This window comes from Coregonus lavaretus (assembly GCF_964263955.1).
Source record: "Coregonus lavaretus genome assembly, contig: HAP1_SCAFFOLD_1080, whole genome shotgun sequence".
NCBI classification, from domain to species: domain Eukaryota; kingdom Metazoa; phylum Chordata; class Actinopteri; order Salmoniformes; family Salmonidae; genus Coregonus; species Coregonus lavaretus.
The window spans coordinates 33,777-60,000 of record NW_028162420.1 but is presented as its reverse complement, the minus strand read 5'-3'; the positions used below and the strand labels follow the sequence as shown (position 1 = coordinate 60,000).

Genomic DNA, 26,224 nt, shown 5'->3' with positions numbered 1-26,224 from the left:
AACCCCTTTCTCCCCCCTTCTCTTTCCCTCACCTACTCTGTCTCCCCTTCTCTCTCTCTTTCTCTCCCTCTCTCCCGTTCCCTTTCTTTCTCCCAAACACACCCCCTCTCTGCCAGAGGCCTGGGCCCAGTGCGTAGTCCTGGGATGGGATCAAATGTCTACCGGTCCTCCCCTCACCTGTGAAATTTCAGAGGCAGCCAGGCTGTAAAAGGGGCATTGTTTCCCTCCTAAAGGAATGCTCAGTGTTGTCCTCAAAGAAAAAAACTTAATTTGCACAGGAATTTGGAGGCTCCTTGAGAACGTATAGGGTGATGTCCTCTGTTACGACTGGTCAGTTACTGGTCAGTCGGTTGTGTAACTGTAGATTAACATGCCCACATGTGAGACTAGAGAATGTGACAGTGAAGAACCTTAGTGGTGATGTTATCTTGTTGAAGAGGATGTCATTACATATTACTTTAGCATACATTTTAACTTTAGAAAAAAAGGGATTTCAATGTCATCACAAATATTAACTGTTTGAGGGATATTTTCTAAATTGTCTCTATCCGAGACGAACGCTCATGTCTGACACAGGAAACAGAGAGTCAGTTTGGCCCGGGAATGAATGAGTGACTGAAGTCCAGCATTTTGCTTGGTCAGATGCCAGCCAAGCTTGGTCAGATTTCAACCTAAAATCACTTTCATTTTAATTTGTTCATAAACTTTAGGGACCTGGTTATTTTCTTGATAATGTTGACCTCTACTGGTGAAATGAAAGCGATACACGCTTGCAAAGATCGTCTATTATATTGACAAGATAGTCAAGTGACCACTATAACAATGGAAATGTCAAAAAGATGGAAGGCAGGCAGGAGGAGGCAAGATCAGGTGGGACCATTCTAGCCAACGAGAGGGCAGATTTGCATGTGAACAACAGGCCATAAAAAAAGATTGAGGGCTTATCTTTGTATGTGTGTCATTATAGCGTCTGTGACAGCATGGCCAGCACCACTGAGGCTATCTCCATTTTAAACTAGTCCATTTTCTTATTATTCATTGGCTTATTGCACTCAACTCACTGGAATCCCCGCCCAGTTCACTACTTTAAAATGGTGGAAGCACTCAGTGGCAATGTCCATGCTAAAACGGGTTATATCCATGATGAGTCCTCTAGTCATCTCTATGTCCATGCTAAAACGGGTTATATCCATGATGAGTCCTCTAGTCATCTCTATGTCCATGCTAAAACGGGTTATATCCATGATGAGTCCTCTCTGTTCTCTATGAGAACTATGATATAAAGTTTTTTCAAAGTTGCCAAAATGCTACTTTATATCAGTGCATTCGTAACAAACTAACCGTTAAGAAACGTATATTTGATCAAATAAACCTTACCTTTGCTAACCAAATTCGGCCCTCTCATTTGACCTCCTTCAAAAAATGATTCACTTCGTGGGTTTATTTTTCGTGGACAGATTTTGGCCGGAGTAAAATCTCTTCCTTTACCTCTTCCTCTCTGACTCTAGTAAATTATCCTAGTGATGGACATCATGATGAACCAACCTTTGGACTTGGTAAGGCAGTGAACATGTATAAACATCCAATCACTGATTATTTGGGGCGGAAGTGGTTCCAATGCGCAAAACTGAACTACAGACTAGCTAGCAGGTATGCGTCAACAACAGTTATTGCTAGGGATGGGAAACTGAGGCTTTCTGAAGTGGTCCTCTGTAGCTCAGCTGGTAGAGCACGGCGCTTGTAACGCCAAGGTAGTGGGTTCGATCCCCGGGACCACCCATACACAAAAATGTATGCACGCATGACTGTAAGTCGCTTTGGATAAAAGCGTCTGCTAAATGGCATATTATTATTTCACCAAATTGTGCCAAAAATCAGAACATGATCTGTTCACAATGCACATTAGTGACATCTGCTGGTCAGCAATAAATTGCAGCATGTGATTTTTACATTTTAGCAGACACTCTTATCCAGAGCGACTTACAGTTAGTGAGTGCATATATTTTCATACTGCCCCCCCCCGTGGGAATCGAACCCACAACCCTGGCGTTGCAAGCGCCATGCTCTACCAACTGAGCTACAGGGGACTGATTACCAGATAGAGATATTTTCTCTCCACTGTTTTCATTAAAGCAACGTGGCTTTAGTAGCCTAGAATCCGTTGGAATACCAGGTTTGCGTTTTACATCATACTTCATTTTTTTGCCTTCAAGTTTACAATTTTTCAAAAACTGAATCTATGGCATTATTTATGATGCTTAAAAAAGAAGCTTATACTGTACTAAATAAAACTAACTATTTTAACAACAGTGCAGAAAGAACACTTTTTCAAGTACTGTGCTTTCAACAGGATTTGACCACATGCCCTCACGACCATGAATGTTCCATAGTTCCCCCCTCTCGCTAGTTTAGCAGGTCGCTACCAGTCAGGCAGAAATGCATGTACAAAATCCTAACTATATTTGTAAGTATGGTGTCCAGTAGAGGTCGGTATTTGAAAGCAGCTTGGAATCAAAAAAAGCACCGGAACCACGACGAAATCAGTGGAATCTCACACACAGTTTGAAAAAGCCCGAATCGGCACATTGCTTCCAAGATAGCTGCTTAGCGATTTCGACACATGCCTCGGAGCTCCGGTATCAAACGTAACCACTAGTTATTTCAAATTATGTAAACATTTCATAACAGTTAACTACTCAATTAATGATTTGACGTTTTTGTAATGTACGACATTGAATGGTGGATAATGTGAATGAAACACTGCTTACAAACATCAGCTGACTTCTCCCTGCCAGAACCAACATTAGCTTTCTAGCTAGGCTATTGTTTAATATCGCTAGTCAACATATAGCCTAATACAGCTAGATAATCAGCTAGCTAGCTAACGTTAGTTGAACTCACTCTCGATTTGGCTTCCCCCCCCCCTCCAGATTGTCATCTCTTCTCCTTCATTCGTACTGATCTGAAAACACAGGGTAGATAAACCCAAGTTCCTTAACATCAGTGAGGACAATAATGAAAAAATAATGGAGGCTAGAGTATTTTACATGCATCCTTACAAGTTCATGCCATGGATCATATTTGTATTCAATCACTCCTCAACAGTAACAGTCCTAAGTCTCAGAGCTATTAGCTGGCTATCTATTTCTATCCCTGGTTAACGTTACAAGGTTAGTCAAGACATTTTTTGTTCTATCTCTGACAGAGCTATAGCGGGTGAGGATGAGGAGCTGGTCCAGTCGAGGAAGAGTAGAACTATGATCATCCGCCACCTCCCTGCTGAGCTGCCCGGGGATGAGAAGGAGGATCTCCTGAAGTACTTTGGTGCTGTGGCAGTCAGTGTTCTCTGATAAAGGAGTGCTGGTAGGCCATGTCAGCCACTACTGTGTCTTCAGTCTTAAGTGGCTAGATTAATTTTGCACAATAAACATAACACCAATACACAGAACACATCAACACACTGTCCAGTAACACATTTTTACAACAATTGTACATTAATCAAACGAAATCATCATATCTCCGGAGACACAAGGCCTTTGCAATGTTCTGGAGTGAAACGTCTGCAGCAAAGGTAGGCTAATTGTTTCTGCAATCATTAGCTGTTCATTATCATTTGACATGTCATAGTGATATGATACAGTAAAACCTGGATTCTCCCCTGTCCTGCAGGCTCTGAGCAGGCTTCACCAGCTGCAGATCTCCAACCATACCCTGGTGATGGAGTTTGCCAAAGAGCAGGAACATGTCACAGTGCTGAAAGACCCACCTGTGTCAGACGGGTAATTTACCACAACTTGGTTAGAGCATCTCATATGTAAAGCAAAGTATCTAAACAGTAATAATTGTCTAGTCTGTATTAATGTGTCTCAATGCAACAGATGTCAAAGATGAGAAGAAGAAGAAGAAGAAGAAGAAGAAGAAGAAGAAGAAGAAGAAGAAGAAGAAGAAGAAGAAGAAGAAGAAGAAGAAAAAAGTCGAGTGTACCCCTGATAGAGACTGGCACTGCACCCAAACTCCAGTAAGTGTGTGTGTATATGTGTGTATGTGTGTGTGTGTGTGTGTGTGTGTGTATGTGTGTGCGTGTGTGTGTGCGTGTGTGTGTGTGTGTGTGTGTGTGTGTGTGCGCGTGCGTGCATGTTGCCTTGGGGAGACTGACTGAGGGTGAATCCCAAACCTCGCCCTTACCAACTCGCTCTGTGGGCCCTCTGTTGTCACGTGTTGCAGACGAAACTTGGAGGGTGACTTCCATTGAGTGGCAATGGGATCAGTAAACCCATCAACTTCAGGACACACTCCTGACTGGAATGATGCAATTCATGTTCCACATTTAAATAAATTATCGAGCATGAAATTCTAATGAACAAATCCCCCTGTTGTTTTAAAATATATTAACCTCAGTAACCATTAAACATTTAATTTTGGAAGTATTTCATCTGTTCCATGTGTCAAGTCTCGAAATCAGACAAACAAATAAACTTGACATATAATTAGGAACGCCTCTCCATTTTTTTTGTATGAAATTGCACAAACATATCGCAGTGTGTGTCGGGATATCACTTCGCTGTGAAGCCTGCAGCCTTGCTGGCTCGGTCGAAGTGGATATCTGAGGGTCTAATTAGCCCCTACGCCCTCAATAATTTTACTCCCTCAGCTTTGGGACACTAGTGCAAATGGAAGGGAAAGGGGTGATTTGGGATTCAGTCTGAGACTCAGCCAGAGCACCAACGAGGCGCTGTCACTAGTCTGGTGTCTCAGGTCTGTGGCTGAGCACATCCAGCAGTGACTGGTCTCAGGTCTGTGGCTGAGCACGTCCAGCAGTGACTGGTCTCAGGTCTGTGGCTTGGTGCACGGCAGCGACATTAACAGTGACAGGCCGTCTGCTGCTGCCAGTTGGTGGCACCAGGTGGCCTTTTATGAAGACACCCAGGGCTGAGGTGTCATGCCACTAAGATAAGTCACCTATCTTACCCATCACACATAAGTGTTACAACATTAGAGGTTGATTTGTCTGTCAATTATTTCAAAAGAGGGAATGTGCATTATCGCAGCTGGATGAAATGCATGTGTACGTTAATTGTTGGCAATTATGTGGCTTTGAAGCCGCAGTAATCCTACAGCAAGACTAAAGGCCCCAGTAATCCTACAGCAAGACTAAAGGCCCCAGTAATCCTACAGCAAGGCTAAAGGCCCCAGTAATCCTACAGCAAGACTAAAGGCCCCAGTAATCCTATAGCAAGACTAAAGGCCCCAGTAATCTTACAGCAAGACTAAAGGCCCCAGTAATCCTACAGCAAGACTAAAGGCCCCAGTAATCCTACAGCAAGACTAAAGGCCCCAGTAATCCTACAGCAAGACTAAAGGCCCCAGTAATCCTACAGCAAGACTAAAGGCCCCATTAATACTACAGCAAGACTAAAGGCCCCAGTAATCCTACAGCAAGACTAAAGGCCCCAGTAATCCTACAGCAAGACTAAAGGCCCCAGTAATCCTACAGCAAGACTAAAGGCCCCAGTAATCCTATAGCAAGACTAAAGGCCCCAGTAATCCTACAGCAAGACTAAAGGCCCCAGTAATCCTACAGCAAGACTAAAGTCCCCAGTAATCCTGCAGCAAGACTAAAGGCCCCAGTAATCCTACAGCAAGACTAAAGGCCCCAGTAATCCTACAGCAAGACTAAAGGCCCCAGTAATCCTACAGCAAGACTAAAGGCCCCAGTAATCCTACAGCAAGACTAAAGGCCCCAGTAATCCTACAGCAAGACTAAAGGCCCCAGTAATCCTACAGCAAGACTAAAGGCCCCAGTAATTCTACAGCAAGACTAAAGGCCCCAGTAATCCTACAGCAAGACTAAAGAACCCAGTAAACCTACAGCAAGACTAAAGGCCCCAGTAATCCTATAGCAAGACTAAAGGCCCCAGTAATCCTACAGCAAGACTAAAGGCCCCAGTAATCCTACAGCAAGACTAAAGGCCCCAGTAATCCTGCAGCAAGACTAAAGGCCCCAGTAATCCTACAGCAAGACTAAAGGCCCCAGTAATCCTACAGCAAGACTAAAGGCCCCAGTAATCCTACAGCAAGACTAAAGGCCCCAGTAATCCTACAGCAAGACTAAAGGCCCCAGTAATCCTACAGCAAGACTAAAGGCCCCAGTAATCCTACAGCCAGATAAAGGCCCCAGTAATCCTACAGCAAGAATAAAGGCCCCAGTAATCCTACAGCCAGATAAAGGCCCCAGTAATCCTACAGCAAGACTAAAGGCCCCAGTAATCCTACAGCAAGACTAAAGGCCCCAGTAATCCTACAGCAAGACTAAAGGCCCCAGTAATCCTACAGCAAGACTAAAGGCCCCAGTAATCATATAGCAAGAATACATGCCCCAGTAATCCTACAGCAAGACTAAAGGCCCCAGTAATCCTACAGCAAGACTAAAGGCCCCAGTAATCCTACAGCAAGACTAAAGGCCCCAGTAATCTTACTGCAAGACTAAAGGCTTGGAGCAAGACTTGCGGAAAGATAGGCTATAGGACCGGTTTCTCAGTCCTACATGCTGGTCCCAATGTTCCTGTATACATTTACATTTTAGTCATTTAGCAGACGCTCTTAACCAGAGCGACTTACAGGAGCAATTAGGGTTAAGTGCCTTGCTCAAGGGCACATTAACGTCATTTAGCAGACGCTCTTAGCCAGAGCGACTCACAAATTGGTGCGTTCACCCTATAGCCAGTGGGATAACCACTTTACAATTTGGGGGGGGGGGGGGGGGGTTAGAAGGAATACTTTATCCTATAGGAAGTGTGATATTGAGTATATGTCAGTCTCACGCAGCACAGGTTGACATTTGTTAAGGAATGATCCGCCTCCGAACTGTCAGAAACTGTCTCAGGGAAGCTCATCTGCGTGCTCGTCGTCCTCACCAGTGTCTTGAACTGACTGCAGTTCGGCATCGTAACCGACTGCAGTGGGCAAATGCTCACCTTCGATGGCCACTGGCACGCTGGAGAAGTGTGCTCTTCACGGATGAATACCGGTTTCAACTGTACCGGGCAGATGGCAGACAGCGTGTATGGCGTCGTGTGGGAGAGCGGTTTGCTGATGTCAACGTTGTGAAAAGACTAGTGCCCCATGGTGGCGGTGGGGTTATGGTATGGGCAGGCATAAGCTACGAACAACGAACACAATTGCATTTGATTGATGGCAGTTTGAATGTACAGCGTACCGTGACGAAACCCTGAGGCACATTGTCTTGCCATTTATGTTTCAGCATGATAATGCACGTCCCAATGTCGCAAGGATCTGTACACAATTCTTGGAAGCTGAAAATGTCCCAGTTCTTCCATGGCCTGAATAATCACCAGACATGTCACCCATTAAGCATGTTTGAGATGCTCTGGAGCGACATGTATGACAGCGTGTTCCAGTTCCCGCCAATATCCAGCAACTTCGCACAGCCATTGAAGAGGAGTGGGACAACATCCCACAGGCCACAACCAACAGCCTGATCAACTCTATGTGAAGGAGATGTGCCACGCTGCATGAGGCAAATGGTGGTCACACCAGATACTGACTAGTTTTCTGATCCACACCACTACCTTTTTTTTTAAAGGTATCTGTGACCAACAGATGCATATCTGTATTCCCAGACATGTGAAATCCATAGATTAAGGCCTAATGCATTTATTTCAATTGACTGATTTCCTTATATGAACTGTAACTCAGTAAAATATTTGACATTGTTGCATGTTGTGTTTATATATTTGTTCAGTGTATATATGCGGCACTATTATTTAGACTTGTTTTGTTTGGTATTGTTTTTGCGGGTCGGCGGTAGTTCCTAACATTTGTTATTTACCCAATAGTCTCTTTTATTTGTTATTTCTTCCCCTACACGTTGAAATTAGAAACATCCCAGCCTGAAATATTTATATCCAGTTCCTTCCAACGGCGTCCTGAAAAAACATAACACATGCCCTTCTGAGCGTACCAAAGTTTACGTTCAGGTGAGTGCATCCTGCAAAGTGATATTTCCGTCTGTGTTAGTTTATTAGCTCCCGAGTGGCGCAGTGGTCTAAGGCACTGCATCCCAGTGCTAGCTGTGCCACTAGAGATCCAGGCTCTGTCGTAGCCGGCCGTGACCGGGAGACCCATGGGGCGGCGCACAATTGGCCCAGCGTCGTCCAGGTAGGGGAGGGAATGGCCCGCAGGGATGTAGCTCAGTTGGTAGAGCATGGAGTTTGCAACGCCAGGGTTGTTGGTTCGATTCCCACGGGGGGCTAGTATGAAAAAAAATAAAAAATAAAAATAATGTATGCACTCACTAACTGTAAGTCGCTCTGGATAAGAGCGTCTGCTAAATGACTAAAATGTAAATGTAATTAATGAGAAAATGTATAATGCTGGGAAGAGTGTTCAAGCACGTATATATTATTTATCATGTGTCTCTGTGCTTTTATTTATTCCACAGTTAGATTTCCTTCTTTTAACCTTAGAGAAAAACACATATTTTCACATTTACATATTATTATCAGAGGGCCTCATATTTAATGGAAAATTGACTTAGAACATGTCCCTAGTGGTTTTCTGAAGCACATCCAACATGATACCCTTCAAAGATCAAACAGCAAACATTTGCCTGGGAAATTACAATTTAGAGGCCAGTAATAATAATACGACGAAGTGTTATGGGTTTAACATTTCCCTCGATGCTGATGGGCTGCTCTTATTCTCTGAGAACTATTTCCAGCTGCAGTACTCCAGACTGGCCTCTTGGTGGTGCTGGTGTGTTGTGGAAGAGCATGCCGTTGCCCTGACCACGCAGGCTCTCTCCTCACTCACTTCTTCACCCCACCCTCCGTAGCTCTATTCTTAAATGCTGCAGACATATATGCTTTCCTTGCAATCTGTGTTGTATATGGAGCTTGTGTGTGTGTGTGTGTTTGTGTGTGTGTGTGTGTGTGTGTGTGTGTGTGTGTGTGTGTGTGTGTGTGTGTGTGTGTTGCTAGATGCTGCCACTGCAGGTGCCACAGCAGGTGTGTTTTTTGTGATGTTGGCACAGTCAAGCCAATCCGGCCAGACATTTTACAATCAATCATTGGATTCAGAGCTTCGACTGGCCTTTAAGAAGTGGAGCGTTGTGGTCTGGGTGTTACAGTACAGTGTGTTGTCATCCCAACAGGTCCTTCACCTGATGAACAAGATGAACCGTCTCCGTTCGGCCCCATCACAGCAAGACCTCCGATGTTGAGATTACAGGATCACACTCCAACACACAGATTAGTAGATTATATACTAGCTTCATTTCATATTCTAAAACACAGATTAATATAGATTCTACAATAGCTAGATTACAGGACCATACTCCATGACCCATATTATTGTCACAACTAGACTAGATTGTACAATACCTAAATTATACACCTCAAATTATACACCTCAGTGAATGTACTCTCTTTGTCCCCTTAGAATGAGATGCATCCTCCCCACTACCCCCCCCCCCCCCCCACCCCCCCCCCACCACCAGAACAGATGGATCTCTCCCCTATCCTCCCAACCCCTTACCACCAGAACAGATGGATCTCTCCCCAATCCTCTCCCCTATCCCCCCTTACCACCAGAACAGACGGATCTCTCCCCTATCCTCCCCACCCCTTACCACCAGAACAGATGGATCTCTCCCCTATCCTCCCCACCCCTTACCACCAGAACAGATGGATCTCTCCCCCATCCTTTCCACTATCCCCCCTTACCACCAGAACAGATGGATCTCTCCCCTATCCTCCCCACCCCTTACCACCAGAACAGATGGATCTCTCCCCTATCCTCCCCACCCCTTACCACCAGAACAGACGGATCTCTCCCCTATCCTCCCCACCCTTACCACCAGAACAGATGGATCTCTCCCCTATCCTCCCCACCCCTTACCACCAGAACAGATGGATCTCTCCCCTATCCTCTCCCCTATCCCCCCTTACCACCAGAACAGATGAATCTCTCCCCTATCCTCCCCACTATCTCCCATTTTGTCAATGTCTTTTTGTCACATGCCAAAATATTACAAGAGAGATAATTTGGTTTGGAAACTTTATTTATATTAATGGCAGCTAGGAACAGGGGCATCATGCACCCCAACAATCAGAGGGATCACAAAGTAAGTGAGGATGGCGGGGGGTGGTTTTGAGGGGGGCTATGCCCCCCATCCGTAAATTGTAAAATTTCAAATTTTTCAAACACCTGAAACAGCTTTATTCCTGCAATCTAGAGCCATAATCATTATGCTTAATATATAAAAATATGACTTTGTCTGAATATCTAAGCATACCTCTTGAGCTGTCTGTATCCTCCTGGTAGTTATTATTAATTAAATATGCTTCTCTGCATCTCTGCTAAAATCTACGTAAAAGATTGTTATTGCTTGCTTGCTTTTCTAAAGTCTACCAACCTTGCCAGCAGACATGCCAGCTAAGATAGATAGACAAGCTAGCTACTCTAACTTGATTGATAGCCTGAAATGGCTTCTTGGTAGCTAGTGATGAGGTTGGGAGATTGAAGCTATCTGGGCTAGCTAAAGACAACTGCCAAGTGTCTAGTAATATTACAGAAAAATATATTTTTTTGTTTTTTACAGGACAAATCTGATGGGGCACGTGCCGCCTATGGGCATGATGCCTCTTGCTAGGAATTTGCTCTAACTTAGCTAAACGGGTTGTTGCAATGAATATTGACTTTATTCTGACTCTAGCTCAGTATAGCAGTAGGCAGGCTATTTCCTCCTGTGCCATGTCTAGTATAGTTAGAATGAATGAGTGGCATGAATGTGTCAGCTTATTCCATGTCTAGTATAGTCAGAATGAATGAGTGGCATGAATGTGTCAGCTTATTCCATGTCTAGTATAGTTAGAATGAATGAGTGGCATGAATGTGTCTGCTTATTCCATGTCTAGTATAGTTAGTGTCACGGTTTCGGCCGAGGCTGCCTCTCTTCCTTGCTCGGGTAGGCTTCGGCGTTCGTCGTCTCCGGAATACTAGCTGCCACCGTTGCATGTTTCTATGTTCGTTTGCTTTTGTCTGATTGTTGTTACACCTGTTATCGTTTAGTGTAATTAGTGTCCTATAAGTTCTCGTTGTGTTTGTCTAGTGTTGTGTGTTATTGTTTTACTGTCGTGCCGGTAGGCTGTTATTCTACTGTTTGCTCGGTTGAGCTATTTCTCCATATTGTTTGGAGTGTTTTGTCGCACCTGTTAGTGCGCCCGTTATTTTCGCCTACGTGCGGAGTTTTCGCCTCAGGGCATTTATTCGTGATTGTTTTTGTGTGCATCTACTAAAGTCTGTTGGACTAACGTTATGCGTCCTGCGCCTGATTCCACCACCACACCCACCTACATCTACCTTGACAGAATAACACACCTTAAGAATGGAATCAGCAGGAGCCGCAGCAGGACCGGGTCCGCGAGCAGAATGACCAGATCCTGCGGATGGGGTCCGCACTGCAGGAGGTGATCACCACCATCCGAGGCTGGGAGACCCGAGGGACACCTCCACCACCATCCTCCCTGACCGCACCATCGGCAAGTCAGCCCATTCCCGCTCCGGAACCCAGAGGAGTTCGACTCTCGCTCCCGAGGGCCTACGATGGGACCGCTGCCGGGTGTCAGGGATTCCTTCTCCAGGTGGAGCTTTACCTGGCCACCGTGCACCCGACGCCCTCGGGACACGAGAGCGTGTCCGCCCTGATCTCCTGCCTTTCCGGTAAGGCGTTGGAATGGGCCAACGCAGAGTGGAGGAGAATCGACGCTACCACCATCACCTACGACGAGTTCTCCCGCCGCTTCAGGGCGGTGTTTGACCATCCCCCGGAGGGGAAAGCGGCAGGGGAGCGTCTGTTCTGCCTCCGGCAGGGGAAGAGGAGTGCCCAGGAGTTCGCCTTAGAATTCCGTACTCTAGCGGCGGATGAAGGGTGGAATGAGCGGGCCCTCATCGATCACTACCGATGTAGTCTACGTGAGGACGTCCGTAGGGAGCTGGCCTGTAGGGACACCAGCCTCTCGTTCGACCAGTTGGTCGACATGTCCATCAGGCTGGATACCCTGCTAGCTACCCGCGGACGTCCCGAGGGGGGTCCGTCCATTTCACCCTCCAGCGCCTCCGAGCCGTGCCCCATGGAGCTCGGGGGCGCTGGCGCTAGAGAGAGGAGGGGTCGGATGACGAGGGGGTCCATCTCCTGCACCAACTGTGGTCGGGGAGGACACACCGCGGCTAGGTGCTGGGGATGGCCTCCTAGGGGAGAAGACGACAGGTCCCGCACTGGGGAGTCCTTCCAGGTGAGTAGGCGCCCCACTCACCCAGAGCTCTCTGTTGCACACTTCTGTATGCCTGTGCGTTTTCCACAGGTAGCACCTCATTCCCAGCATAAGGCGCTGGTAGATTCAGGCGCGGCTGGGAATTTTGTTGATAAGAAATTTTGTTTAGCCTTAGGGATTCACCTTCTCCCTGTTGACGTTCCCTTCCCCGTTCATGCCCTAGATAGCCGTCCGTTGGGTGTGGGCTTGATCAGGGAGGTCACGGCGCCACTTAGGATGTGTGCGCAGGGTGGTCATCAGGAGATGATCCAGCTATTTCTGAAAGACTCGCCTGCGTATCCGGTGGTGCTGGGCATGCCCTGGTTGAGTACCCATAACCCATCTATTTCGTGGCAGGAGAGGGCTCTGATGGAGTGGTCTGCCCAGTGTGTGGGTCGATGTTTAGGCGTTTCCGTAGGGGCTACCTCGGTGGAGAGTCCAAACCAGGTGCCCGCATTGCACGTTCCCCCTGAGTATGGGGATTTGGCTATTGTGTTCAGTAAGTCGAGGGCGACGCAGTTGCCTCCCCATAGGCAGGGAGATTGTGCGATAGACCTCCAGGCAGGAGTTGCGCTCCCACGGAGCCATGTGTATCCTCTGTCTCAGGAGGAGAAGAGAGCTATGGAGACTTACATAGACGAATCTCTGAGACAAGGATACATACGGCCCTCCACTTCCCCTGCGTCCTCGAGTTTCTTTTTTGTGAAGAAAAAGGATGGGGGGTTACGCCCGTGCATTGACTACCGTGGTCTCAATCAGATCACGGTGAAGTACAGTTATCCACTCCCGCTGATTGCGACCATGACGGAGTCATTGCACGGGGCGCGTTTCTTCACTAAATTAGATCTCAGGAGCGCGTACAACTTGGTGCGCATTAGGGGGGGCGATGAATGGAAGACAGCCTTTAGTACCACCTCGGGCCATTACGAGTATCTTGTCATGCCATACGGGTTGATGAACGCTCCTTCAGTTTTCCAATCATTCGTGGATGAGATCTTCAGGGACATGCAGGGGCAGGGGGTGGTCGTGTACATAGATGACATTCTCGTGTACTCGCCTACCCGAGTCGAGCATGTGGCCCTGGTGCGCCGAGTGTTGCGGAGGCTGTTGGAGCACGACCTGTATGTCAAGGCAGAGAAGTGTCTGTTCTTCCAGGAGTCGGTCTCCTTTTTGGGTTATCAGTTGTCTGCGTCAGGGGTGAAGATGGAGGTAGACCGGGTGTCAGCCGTGCGTAATTGGCAAACGCCAACCACTGTGAAGGAGGTGCAGCAGTTTTTGGGGTTTGCGAATTACTACCGGAGGTTTATCCGGGGTTTTGGACAGGTGGCAGCTCCCATAACGTCTCTTTTGAAGGGGGGTCCGGTGCGTCTGCAGTGGTCAGCCGAGGCGGACAGGGCGTTTGGGAGGCTGAAGGACCTGTTTACCTCGGCCCCGGTGCTGGCGCATCCGGATCCCTCTTTGCCATTTCAGGTAGAGGTGGACGCGTCAGAGGCCGGTGTAGGAGCCGTGCTTTCGCAACGGTCCGGCGCGCCACCTAAACTCCGCCCCTGTGCCTTTTATTCCAAGAAGCTCAGTCCGGCGGAGCGAAACTATGACGTAGGGGACAGGGAGCTGTTAGCCGTGGTACAGGCCCTAAAGGTGTGGAGGCACTGGCTTGAGGGGGCTCAACACCCTTTCCTCATTTTGACGGACCACCGTAACCTGGAGTACATCCGGGCAGCGAGGAGGCTGAACCCTCGCCAGGCGAGGTGGAATATGTTTTTGACCCGGTTCACATTTAAGATCACGTACATCCCTGGGTCACAGAACGGTAAGGCAGACGCACTGTCTCGGCGGTATGACACGGAGGAGAGGTCCGTGGAGCCCACTCCCATACTGCCGGAGTCTTGTCTGGTGGCACCGGTAGTGTGGGAGGTCGATGCTGAACTCGAGCGGGCGTTACGCACCGACCCTAGTCCACCTCAATGCCCGGAGGGTCGGAAGTACGTTCCGCTCGAGGTTCGGGATCGATTGATCTATTGGGCTCACACGTCACCCTCCTCTGGACACCCTGGTATCGGCCGGACAGTGCACTGTCTTAGTGCCAAGTACTGGTGGCCCACGTTGGCGAGGGATGTGAGGGTTTATGTTTCCTCCTGCTCGGTGTGCGCCCAGTGTAAGGCGCCTAGACATCTGCCTAGGGGTAAGTTACTACCCCTGCCCGTTCCACAACGACCATGGTCTCACCTCTCGGTGGATTTCCTCACTGACCTTCCTCCTTCACAGGGGAAAACCACTATACTGGTCGTTGTGGACCGGTTTTCTAAGGCCTGTCGTTTGCTCCGTATGCCGGGCCTTCCTACTGCCCTGCAAACCGCCGAAGCACTATTCACCCATGTGTTCCGGCACTACGGGGTACCCGAGGATATTGTGTCTGATCGAGGTCCCCAATTTACCTCCAGAGTCTGGAGAGCTTTTATGGAGCGGTTGGGGGTCTCGGTGAGCCTCACCTCGGGTTACCACCCGGAGAGTAATGGGCAGGTGGAACGTGTGAACCAGGATGTGGGTAGGTTTCTTAGAACATACTGCCAGGACCGGCCGGAGGAGTGGGCCAGGTACGTTCCCTGGGCCGAAATGGCCCAGAATTCCCTACGCCATTCCTCCACTAACCTAACCCCTTTCCAATGTGTGTTGGGTTACCAGCCGGTTCTGGCACCTTGGCAGCAGAGCCAGATTGAGGCTCCTGCGGTGGATGAGTGGGTGCGGCGCTCGGAGGAGACATGGAACGCTGCACACGTCCACCTGCAGCGGGCCCTCCGTCGTCATAAGGCGAGTGCCGATCTCCACCGCAGTGAGGGACCGGTGTACGCACCTGGTGATCGAGTCTGGCTCTCTACCAGAAACCTGCCCCTCCACCTGCCCTGTCGGAAACTGGGTCGGCGGTTTGTAGGGCCATTTAAAGTCCTGAGAAGGTTGAACGAGGTGTGTTACAAATTACAACTACCCGTTGAGTATAAAAGTATTAACCCCTCGTTCCATGTGTCTCTTCTCAGGCCGGTGGTAGCTGGCCCACTCCAAGAAAGTGAGATCAGGGAGACTCCTCCGCCCCCATTGGACATCGAGGGGGCACCGGCGTACTCCGTGCGGTCCATCTTGGAGGGTCTCCAATTTCTAGTGGAGTGGGAGGGGTACGGCCCGGAGGAACGGTGCTGGGTGCCGAGGAGAGACATTTTGGACCCGTCTCTCCTGACGGAATTCCATCGTGGGCACCCGACGCACCCTGCTCCGCGTCCTCCTGGTCGTCCCCGAGGCCGGAGTCGGCGCACGTCTGGAGCCGCGCGTCAAGGGGGGGGTACTGTCACGGTTTCGGCCGAGGCTGCCTCTCTTCCTTGCTCGGGCAGGCTTCGGCGTTCGTCGTCTCCGGAATACTAGCTGCCACCGTTGCATGTTTCTATGTTCGTTTGCTTTTGTCTGATTGTTGTTACACCTGTTATCGTTTAGTGTAATTAGTGTCCTATAAGTTCTCGTTGTGTTTGTCTAGTGTTGTGTGTTATTGTTTTACTGTCGTGCCGGTAGGCTGTTATTCTACTGTTTGCTCGGTTGAGCTATTTCTCCATATTGTTTGGAGTGTTTTGTCGCACCTGTTAGTGCGCCCGTTATTTTCGCCTACGTGCGGAGTTTTCGCCTCAGGGCATTTATTCGTGATTGTTTTTGTGTGCATCTACTAAAGTCTGTTGGACTAACGTTCTGCGTCCTGCGCCTGATTCCACCACCACACCCACCTACATCTACCTTGACAGTTAGAATGAATGAGTGGCATGAATGTGTCAGCTCATTTCATGTCTAGTATACAGTTGTGGTCAAAAGTTTTGAGAATTACACAAATATTAATTTTCACAAATTCTACTGCCTAAGTTTTTATGATGGCAATTTGCATAAACTCCCGAATGTTATGAAGAGTGATCAGATGAATTGCAATTAATTGCAAAGTCCCACTTTGCCATGAAAATGAACTTAACCCCCCAAAAACATTTCCATGGCATTTCAGCCCTGCCACAAAAGGACCAGCTGACATCATGTCAGTGATTCTCTTGTTAACACAGGTGAGAGTGTTGACGAGGACAAGGCTGGAGATCACTCTGTCATGCTGATTGAGTTAGAATAACAGACTGGAAGCTTTAAAAGGAAGGTGGTGCTTGAAATCATAGCTCTTCTTCTGTTAACATTTTAGTCATTTAGCAGACGCTTTTATCCAGAGCGACTTACAGGAGCAATTAGGGTTAAGTGCCTTGCTCAAGGGCACATCAACAGATTGTTCACCTAGTCAGCTCTGGGATCAGAACCAGCGACTTTTCGGTTACTGGCACAACGCTCTTAACCACTAAGCTACCTGCCGCCCATGGTTACCTGCAAGGAAACACTTGCCGTCATCATTGCTTTGCACAGAAAGGGCTTCACAGGCAAGGATATTGCTGCTAGTAAGATTGCACCTAAATCAACCATTTATCGGATCATCAAGAACTTCAAGGAGAGAGGTTCAATTGTTGTGAAGAAGGCTTCAGGGCGCCCAAGAAAGTCCAGCAAGCGCCAGGACAGTCTCCTAAAGTTGATTCAACTGCGGGATCGGGGCACCACCAGTGCAGAGCTTGTTCAGGAATGGCAGCAGGCAGGTGTGAGTGCATCTGCACGCACAGTGAGGCGAAGACTTTTGGAGGATGGCCTGGTGTCAAGAAGGGCAGCAAGGAAGCCGCTTCTCTCCAGGAAAAACATCAGGGACAGACTGATTTTCTGCAAAAGGTACAGGGATTGGACTGCTGAGGACTGGGGTAAAGTCATTTTCTCTGATGAATCCCCTTTCCGATTGTTTGGGGCATCCGGAAAAAAGCTTGTCCGGAGAAGACAAGGTGAGCGCTACCATCAGTCCTGTGTCATGCCAACAGTAAAGCACCCTGAGACCATTCATGTGTGGGGTTGCTTCTCAGCCAAGGGAGTGGGCTCACTCACAATTTTGCCTAAGAACACAGCCATGAATAAAGAATGGTATCAATACATCCTCCGAGAGCAACTTTTCGCAACCATCCAAGAACAGTTTGGTGACGAACAATGCCTTTTCCAGCATGATGGAGCACCTTGCCATAAGGCAAAAGTGATAACTAAGTGGCTCGGGAAACAAAACATCGACATTTTGGGTCCATGGCCAGGAAACTCCCCAGACCTTAATCCCATTGAGAACTTGTGGTCAATCCTCAAGAGTCGGGTGGACAAACAAAAACCCACAAATTCTGACAAACTCCAAGCATTGATTATGCAAGAATGAACTGCCATCAGTCAGGATGTGGCCCAGAAGTTAATTGACAGCATGCCAGGGCGGATTGCAGAGGTATTGGAAAAGAAGGGTCAACACTGCAAATATTTACTCTTTGCATAAACTTAATGTAATTGTCAATAAAAGCCTTTGACACGTATGGAATGCTTGTAATTATAGTTCAGTATACCAGAGTAACATCTGACAAAAATATCTAAAAACACTAAAGCAGCAAACTTTGTGAAGACCAATACTTGTGTCATTCTCAAAATATTTGATCACGACTGTAGTCAGAATGAATGAGTGGCATGAATGTGTCAGCTTATTCCATGTCTAGTATAGTCAGAATGAATGAGTGGCATTAATGTGTCAACTCATTCCATATCTATTATAGTCAGAATGAATGAGTGGCATGAATGTGTCAACTCATTCCACATCTAGTATAGTCAGAATGAATGTGTCAACTCATTCCATGTCTAGTATAGTCAGAATGAATGAGTGGCATTAATGTGTCAACTCATTCCATATCTATTATAGTCAGAATGAATGAGTGGCATGAATGTGTCAACTCATTCCATATCTAGTATAGTCAGAATGAATGTGTCAGCTCATTCCATGTCTAGTATAGTCAGAATGAACATTTCTCATAAAAGTCCCCCATTGTTCCTTTGGCTACATATTTTCCCTGACTACTCTGCACCTAACAGAGATCAGACCACAAACTCTGTGTGTAGAGAGTAGCTTAGTGGTTAAGAGCGTTGTGCCAGTAACCAAAAGGTCGCTCTTTCTAATCCCTGAGCCGACTAGGTGAAAAATCTATTGATGTGCCCTTGAGCAAGGCACTTAACCCTAATTGCTCCTATAAGTTGCACTGGATAAAAGTGTCTGCTAAATGACCAAAACAATTAAAATAAAGGTAGAAATACCAAACACACACACACACCCCCCCCCCCCCCAAATGTTCCCCTGAGCCTACATGGCTGCCTGGGAGATATCAAGCTGACCAGACAGAAAATAAAAGAGAAACACAGTTGACCAGACCACCAAGTTTAGTTGTGGTCTGTCTCTCAGTGCTCCAGGGCCTGTCCTCCAACCCTCACATGTGTTTGAGCAGCCCCAGCCCTGCGGACAGAAGAAGATTGAGTTCCACATCTCAGCAGACGAGGAGGAGGAGGAGGAGGAGGAGGAGGAGTCTCCACCCAGCCGCAGGAGCCTGCTGATGAGGCTGAAGGTAGGGCCTCGACCCAGGTCCAGGGTGCACCCATCTGGGAAACACACCCTTTATCCCCAGGGCCAGACTGCACATCTCTGGGTTACTACCTCTGGGTCTACCCACAGAGTTAGTGGTCTAAGGTTACATCCAAATGGCACTCTGTTCCCTTTATAGGGCACTGCATTTGATCCCTATGGGCCCTGGTCAAAGTAGTGCACTATAAAGGGAATAAGGAGTGCTGCGTTTGGGATGGGATCCTAACAGCCAATATGGAGCTTCTATTCCTTAAGAAAATATCATTTTAATGTGTCAACTCAGAAAATAGAGAATAAAATATTTTAGGTAGCTGTGAAAGGTTATGATGAAGCTTTATCACATTGTAGCACATTTTGACTGCTAATAATCAATAATCATAGAATTATTATGCAAATATAAAAGGAACTTTAACCCCCCGATTTTTTTGGGAACACCAGTAATTCTATGGTAACGATACAACATGTATTAATTTCAGTAGCCGTACCACTAGAAGAATCACAGGAAGTTCTGCTTTGTGTTTCCAGAATCACAGGAAGTTCTGCTTTGTGTTTCCAGAATCACAGGAAGTTCTGCTTTGTGTTTCCAGGCTTCCATAGAATTATAGAATCACAGGAAGTTCTGCTTTGTCTTTCCAGGCTTCCATAGAATTATAGAATCACAGGAAGTTCTGCTTTGTGTTTCCAGGTTCCATAGAATTATAGAATCACAGGAAGTTCTGCTTTGTGTTTCCAGGCTTCCATAGAATTATAGAATCACAGGAAGTTCTGCTTTGTGTTTCCAGGTTCCATAGAATTATAGAATTGTCAAAGCATGAAGGTGTTTCACTATTATCAGGATTAGTGAAATGTCATCTAGTGGCACTGTGTTGTCAGCTGCCACCCTGACTGGCACCCTGCCACCCTAACTGGCACCCTGACTGGCACCCTGACTGGCACCCTGCCACCCTGACTGGCACCCTGCCACCCTGTCTGGCACCCTGACTGGCACCCTGACTGGCACCCTGCCACCCTGACTGGCACCCTGCCACCCTGACTGGCACCCTGCCACCCTAACTGGCACCCTGCCACCCTAACTGGCACCCTGCCACCCTGACTGGCACCCTGCCACCCTAACTGGCACCCTGCCACCCTGTCTGGCACCCTGACTGGCACCCTGACTGGCACCCTGCCACCCTGACTGGCACCCTGCCACCCTGACTGGCACCCTGCCACCCTGACTGGCACCCTGCCACCCTGACTGGCACCCTGCCACCTTGTCTGGCACCCTGCCACCCTGACTGGCACCCTGCCACCCTGTCTGGCACCCTGACTGGCACCCTGCCACCCTGACTGGCACCCTGCCACCCTGACTGGCACCCTGCCACCCTGACTGGCACCCTGCCACCCTGACTGGCACCCTTTCACCCTGACTGGCACCCTTTCACCCTGACTGGCACCCTGCCACCCTGACTGGCACCCTGCCACCCTGACTGGCACCCTGCCACCCTGACTGGCACCCTGCCACCCTGACTGGCACCCTGCCACCCTGACTGGCTGTATCAGCTTGTCTTATCTCCTGTCTCTTATAAGCCACCCTCTTCTCGTGAATCCACTCTCGTCCCAAACTCCCGAGAAATAAAGCAGATCTCAAAAGTCAAACACAAAAAGATTGTTTAACACAGAAGTTCAACTGTGGCCGGTGGGTTTGTGGATTAGTCTTGTTTTGGGCGCTGATAAAACAACCCATTTAAATGAAGCGGAGGAGGTTGGGTGGTGCGATAAGGATCATTTGAAAAAAGGATCTAGTTCTCTGCTGAGAATTTATCGGAACAGCCCTCGCGTTCCCGCCCCGGCACACACACACGTACGCTAGATGTGTATGACAAGTTTCCAGAAGATTTTTACCGGCTTCCTGCTCTTCATAATTCCATCTTCCGTGTGTGTGTGTGTGTGTGTGTGTGTGTGTGTGTGTGTGTGTGAGTGTGTGTGTGTGTGTGTGTGTGTGTGTGTGTGTGTGTGTGTGTGTGTGTGTGTGTGTGTGTGTGTGTGTGTGTGTGTGTGTGTGTGTGTGTGTGTGTGTGTGTGTGTGTGTGTGTGTGTGTGTGTGTGTGTGTGTATGTGTGTGTGTGTGTGTTAACCTCCAGAGTCTCTAGTTCCCAACTACCTTTTCCTTTTAGCCATGAGTGAAAGTACCTTGTTGCGTTGCATTCTAGAACACTGTTATTTTACCCGAAGACTGAAGGAAGACTCATTTGTTTCACTTGTTTTTATTATCAAAGATTAAGCTTTCATTTATAGCAGTTAAGGGGAGGAAAGTAACACACATACATGTAAAAAAAAGAAAAACTAATTTAAAACCCTGACAAATATTCAGGAGGATGACAGTCATTCATGTTTATCCCTGTGTTTCCTAGTAGATGTTGAGAAGGAGCTTACCACCACCACCACCGCCAGCCCTACTATAGGGAATCCAGGGTTGGGGGATCCAGGGGAGGGCTTTGAGGAGATCTACCCTGGAACACAGGAGGAGGACAGTGATGAGTATGAGGATGTCCCTTCTGATGTCATCTCCAGGAAGGAACTGGAGAAGGGGCGGCTGTCCAGTGACGGTACACTACCAGATTACTACAGTCTTAGATAAAAATCAGACCCTCAGACCACTACAGTCTGTCACTACAGCCTTAGATCAACATCAGACCACTTCAGTCTGTCACTACAGCCTTAGATCAACATCAGACCACTACAGTCTGTCACTACAGCCTTAGATCGACATCAGACCACTACAGTTTGTCACTACAGTCTTAGATCGACATCAGAAAACAGCCTTAGATCAACATCACACCACTACAGCCTTAGATCAACATCAGACCACTACAGCCTTAGATCAACATCAGACCTCAACAGCCTTAGATCGACATCAGACCACTACAGTCTGTCACTACAGCCTTAGATCGACATCAGACCACTACATCAGACCACTACAGTCTGTCACTACAGCCTTAGATCGACATCAGACCACTACATCAGACCACTACAGTCTGTCACTACAGCTCACTAGTAATTACTAGATAGTTAGGGATTATCGAAAAGTCCAAAAGGACAATGTTTTGAAGATGTCAGCAGCAAGGAAACATAACCAATTTTCATTGCGGCTCACTGGACCTTGTTGACGACCGAATGCGGCCCCCGGGACAAAATGAGTTGGACACCCTCTGCTCTAAGCATCTCAATGTTTAAAGGCACCATTCATTGAAAATGCTTAAGAGAACGGCTTATTATCTGGATTTGAAACTGTTGTGAAGCATTGTTGGCAATGAGCTTGCCCAGACTGGCTGTTTGGTTCCAGCTCACATTTATAAAGATCAAAATGAAAATGGTGGTGTTCAGATCAAAACATGTAATCATGCCTTTAATGCAGCAATGCATTCTGTCTATAGGGAGTGACTCGATGTTTGGCCTTGAACTGAAATAATGTTTGAATTTCCATCAGATCGGCAGAGACACACCTGTGATCCTTTGTAGCGGTTTTTACTGAAGTGGGACTCTGGTTGATTGGGTTCTCTCTCCTCTCTTTTAAACCAGAGATAAAAAAAAGATGTCTGTGTTTAAAAAGTATGAACCTGGAGAGCTGAACTGCAGACTGTAGGTGAAGAACATCGCCAAAAGCCGACCTGCAGACTGTAGGTGAAGAACATCGCCAAGAGCCGACCTGCAGACTGTAGGTGAAGAACATCGCCAAGAGCCGACCTACAGACTGTAGGTGAAGAACATCGCCAAGAGCCGACCTGCAGACTGTAGGTGAAGAACATCGCCAAGAGCCGACCTGCAGACTGTACGTGAAGAACATCGCCAAGAGCCGACCTACAGACTGTAGGTGAAGAACATCGCCAAGAGCCGACCTGCAGACTGTAGGTGAAGAACATCGCCAAGAGCCGACCTGCAGACTGTAGGTGAAGAACATCGCCAAGAGCCGACCTGCAGACTGTACGTGAAGAACATCGCCAAGAGCCGACGTGCAGACTGTACGTGAAGAACATCGCCAAGAGCCGACGTGCAGACTGTAGGTGAAGAACATCGCCAAGAGCCGACCTGCAGACTGTACGTGAAGAACATCACCAAGAAAGTAGGTACCTTTTTTATATACTACTACAAACTTTCAATGTATGTTGAGTTTACAAATATTTGCTTCTAGTCTTCTGCTTCTCCTGTCTAATCCCATCATAAAACATGTGTAATGTGGTGTTAAGATGACGTTATGGTGATGGTGGCTATTTGTTATTCTCTGCATTGCAGGATCTGAAATACATCTATGGGAGTTATATCAACATCTCATCTGAGGCTAAGAGAAATATGTATGTATGGAGACATTGCTTATGGCGTACGGTGCTTTAGGTTATCTTTGTGAGAATGATCTGTACCTTGTCACCCCTCTCCCCCAGGTTTAACATAGTGAATGTGTAGACTACAGTAGGTACCAGTGAGAATAACCTCTCCCTTGTCTTGTATCTCTGCCTCAGGTTTGACATTGTGCTGACAGAGGGCTGTATGAAGGGTTTGACATAGTACTTATGAAGGAGGGCCGTACGAAGGGTTTGACATAGTACTTATGAAGGAGGGCCGTACGAAGGGTTTGACATAGTACTTATCAAGGAGGGCCGTTTGAAGGGTTTGACGTAGTACTTATGAAGGAGGGCCGTACGAAGGGTTTGACATAGTACTGGCAGCTATCCCAAGAAAGGAACAAAAATAACCTGATGACAACCGTTTTTAAATACAACCTTTTTTGTGTTTTTTAAATGGATAACTGCTGCTGACTGGCTGGTACCACCACAGCCTCTGGGGAACAGAGGTTGCGGCTGGGGTGGGGTGGGGGGAGGGACTGTTAGAAGTTATAGGGCTCTTTTTTATTTTCTTAGTGCCCCCTATGGGCTTGACACCTCTGAGCTACAACCTCTGTTCCCTGGAGGCCGTGGTGGGAGACGTACCAGCCAGTCAGCAGCAACCTCTGTTCCCTGGAGGCCGTGGTGGGAGACGTACCAGCCAGTCAGCAGCAACCTCTGTTCCCTGGAGGCCGTGGTGGGAGATCTGACAGCCAGTCAGCAGCAACCTCTGTTCCCTGGAGGCCGTGGTGGGAGAGGTACCAGCCAGTCAGCAGCAACCTCTGTTCCCTGGAGGCCGTGGTGGGAGATCTGACAGCCAGTCAGCAGCAACCTCTGTTCCCTGGAGGCCGTGGTGGGAGATCTGACAGCCAGTCAGCAGCAACCTCTGTTCCCTGGAGGCCATGGTGGGAGAGGTACCAGCCAGTCAGCAGCAACCTCTGTTCCCTGGAGGCCATGGTGGGAGAGGTACCAGCCAGTCAGCAGCAACCTCTGTTCCCTGGAGGCCGTGGTGGGAGACGTACCAGCCAGTCAGCAGCAACCTCTGTTCCCTGGAGGCCGTGGTGGGAGATCTGACAGCCAGTCAGCAGCAACCTCTGTTCCCTGGAGGCCGTGGTGGGAGAGGTACCAGCCAGTCAGCAGCAACCTCTGTTCCCTGGAGGCCGTGGTGGGAGAGGTACCAGCCAGTCAGCAGCAACCTCTGTTCCCTGGAGGCCGTGGTGGGAGACGTACCAGCCAGTCAGCAGCAACCTCTGTTCCTGCTCTGGAACCCAACAAACGCTCAGGGCCATGATCTGCAGGTGCAACAACGTGGGGGTAAAGGGATTTCATTCATTGATTGATTGTACTGTATGTCTTTATATTTCTCATTGTAGTTATCTGTTAAAATAGCGTGAACTACTGGATATGATATCAGTTTGAATAGTCAACTACATTCATGTATCAGTATTAGTGTGGATATGACATCTCCCTCTGCAGGTGAAGGTCTATGCAGACGTGATCATTAATAATCACATGTGAGTCTGGCGAGGGGGAGGGCAGATGCCGTTCAACCTGTGGCTAATACTTCAATGCCAACAAGGGGAGTTCCCATCTGTACCCTACTCCGCTTCCCACTTTAACCATGACAAATGCACAGCAGATATAGTAAACATACCAGACATTCATCAGCCATCATTTCATACCACGACATTTGTAAGCTATAATTTCATACCAGACATTCATCAGCCATCATTTCATACCACGACATTTGTAAGCTATAATTTCATACCAAGACATTTATCAGCTATAATTTCATACCAAGACATTTATCAGCTATAATTTCATACCAAGACATTTATCAGCTATAATTTCATACCAAGACATTTATCAGCTTTAATTTCATACCAAGACATTTATCAGCTATAATTTCATACCAAGACATTTATCAGGTATAATTCCATACCAATACATTTATCAGCTATAATTTCGTACCAAGACATTTATCAGGTATAATTTCATACCAAGACATTTATCAGCTATCATTTCATACCAAGACATGTATCATCTATAATTTCAAAACCAAGACATTTATCAGGTATAATTTCATACCAATACATTCATCAGCTATAATTTCATACCAAGACATTTATCAGGTATCGTTTCATACCAAGACATTTAGCAGCTATCATTTCATACAAAGACATTCATCATCTATCATTTCATACCAATACATTTATCAGCTATCATTTCATACCAAGACATTTATCAGCTATAATTTTATACCAAGACATTTATCAGGTATAATTTCATACGAAGACATTTATCAGGTATCATTTCAGAGAGAAAATAATACAGATAACTCCTTGTAAATACCACTGAGACACTGATGGAGACATATTATTTTCTCCTCTCTCTGCAAAACCTGTGTAATCATATCATGTAATATAAACCCAGAGATGATAAGACAGTGGATTGCTTTTGGCATTTCAACCCACCAGCTGTGTGACTGTCGTCTTCTAGGTCTTCTGGACAGGGGAAAACACATGGCCTGGGGACCTGGAGAACCTTCTAGGTCTTCTGGACAGGGGAAAACACATGGCCTGGGGACCTGGAGAACCTTCTAGGTCTTCTGGACAGGGGAAAACACATGGCCTGGGGACCTGGAGAACCTTCTAGGTCTTCTGGACAGGGGAAAACACATGGCCTGGGGACCTGAAGAACCTTCTAGGTCTTCTGGACAGGGGAAAACACATGGCCTGGGGACCTGGAGAACCTTCTAGGTCTTCTGGACAGGGGAAAACACATGGCCTGGGGACCTGAAGAACATCTACGGCAGACTCCACAACCTCATCACCACCTCGTTCCCACAGGGATCCAGACCTCTCGTCTACCAACAGGTGGGATTTACTCCTAAGAATTGTCCTTATGTTTGATTATTTTACCTACATATAATGTATTTAGTTTTTTATTCAAGTAGGCTATGTATTTCTGTGTTTTATTATATATCATTTTTGCTTGGCCAA

The 26,224-nt window shown here is 47.4% G+C and overlaps 1 pseudogene across 1 annotated transcript in view; it reads left to right on the top strand.

Moving 5' to 3' along the window:
• LOC311119280 (RNA-binding region-containing protein 3-like) overlaps window positions 1-24,296 on the top strand; it is a 32,399-nt pseudogene extending 8,103 nt beyond the window's left edge. Inside the window, exons 2-12 of the transcript in view lie at window positions 3,206-3,363; window positions 3,524-3,571; window positions 3,670-3,779; window positions 7,910-7,997; window positions 9,173-9,236; window positions 18,688-18,847; window positions 21,272-21,452; window positions 22,428-22,485; window positions 22,888-22,966; window positions 23,137-23,195; window positions 23,810-24,296. The product of the transcript in view is annotated as an RNA-binding region-containing protein 3-like (transcript). The remainder of the gene's footprint in view (window positions 1-3,205; window positions 3,364-3,523; window positions 3,572-3,669; window positions 3,780-7,909; window positions 7,998-9,172; window positions 9,237-18,687; window positions 18,848-21,271; window positions 21,453-22,427; window positions 22,486-22,887; window positions 22,967-23,136; window positions 23,196-23,809) is intronic.
• The last annotated feature ends 1,928 nt before the right edge of the window (window positions 24,297-26,224 follow it).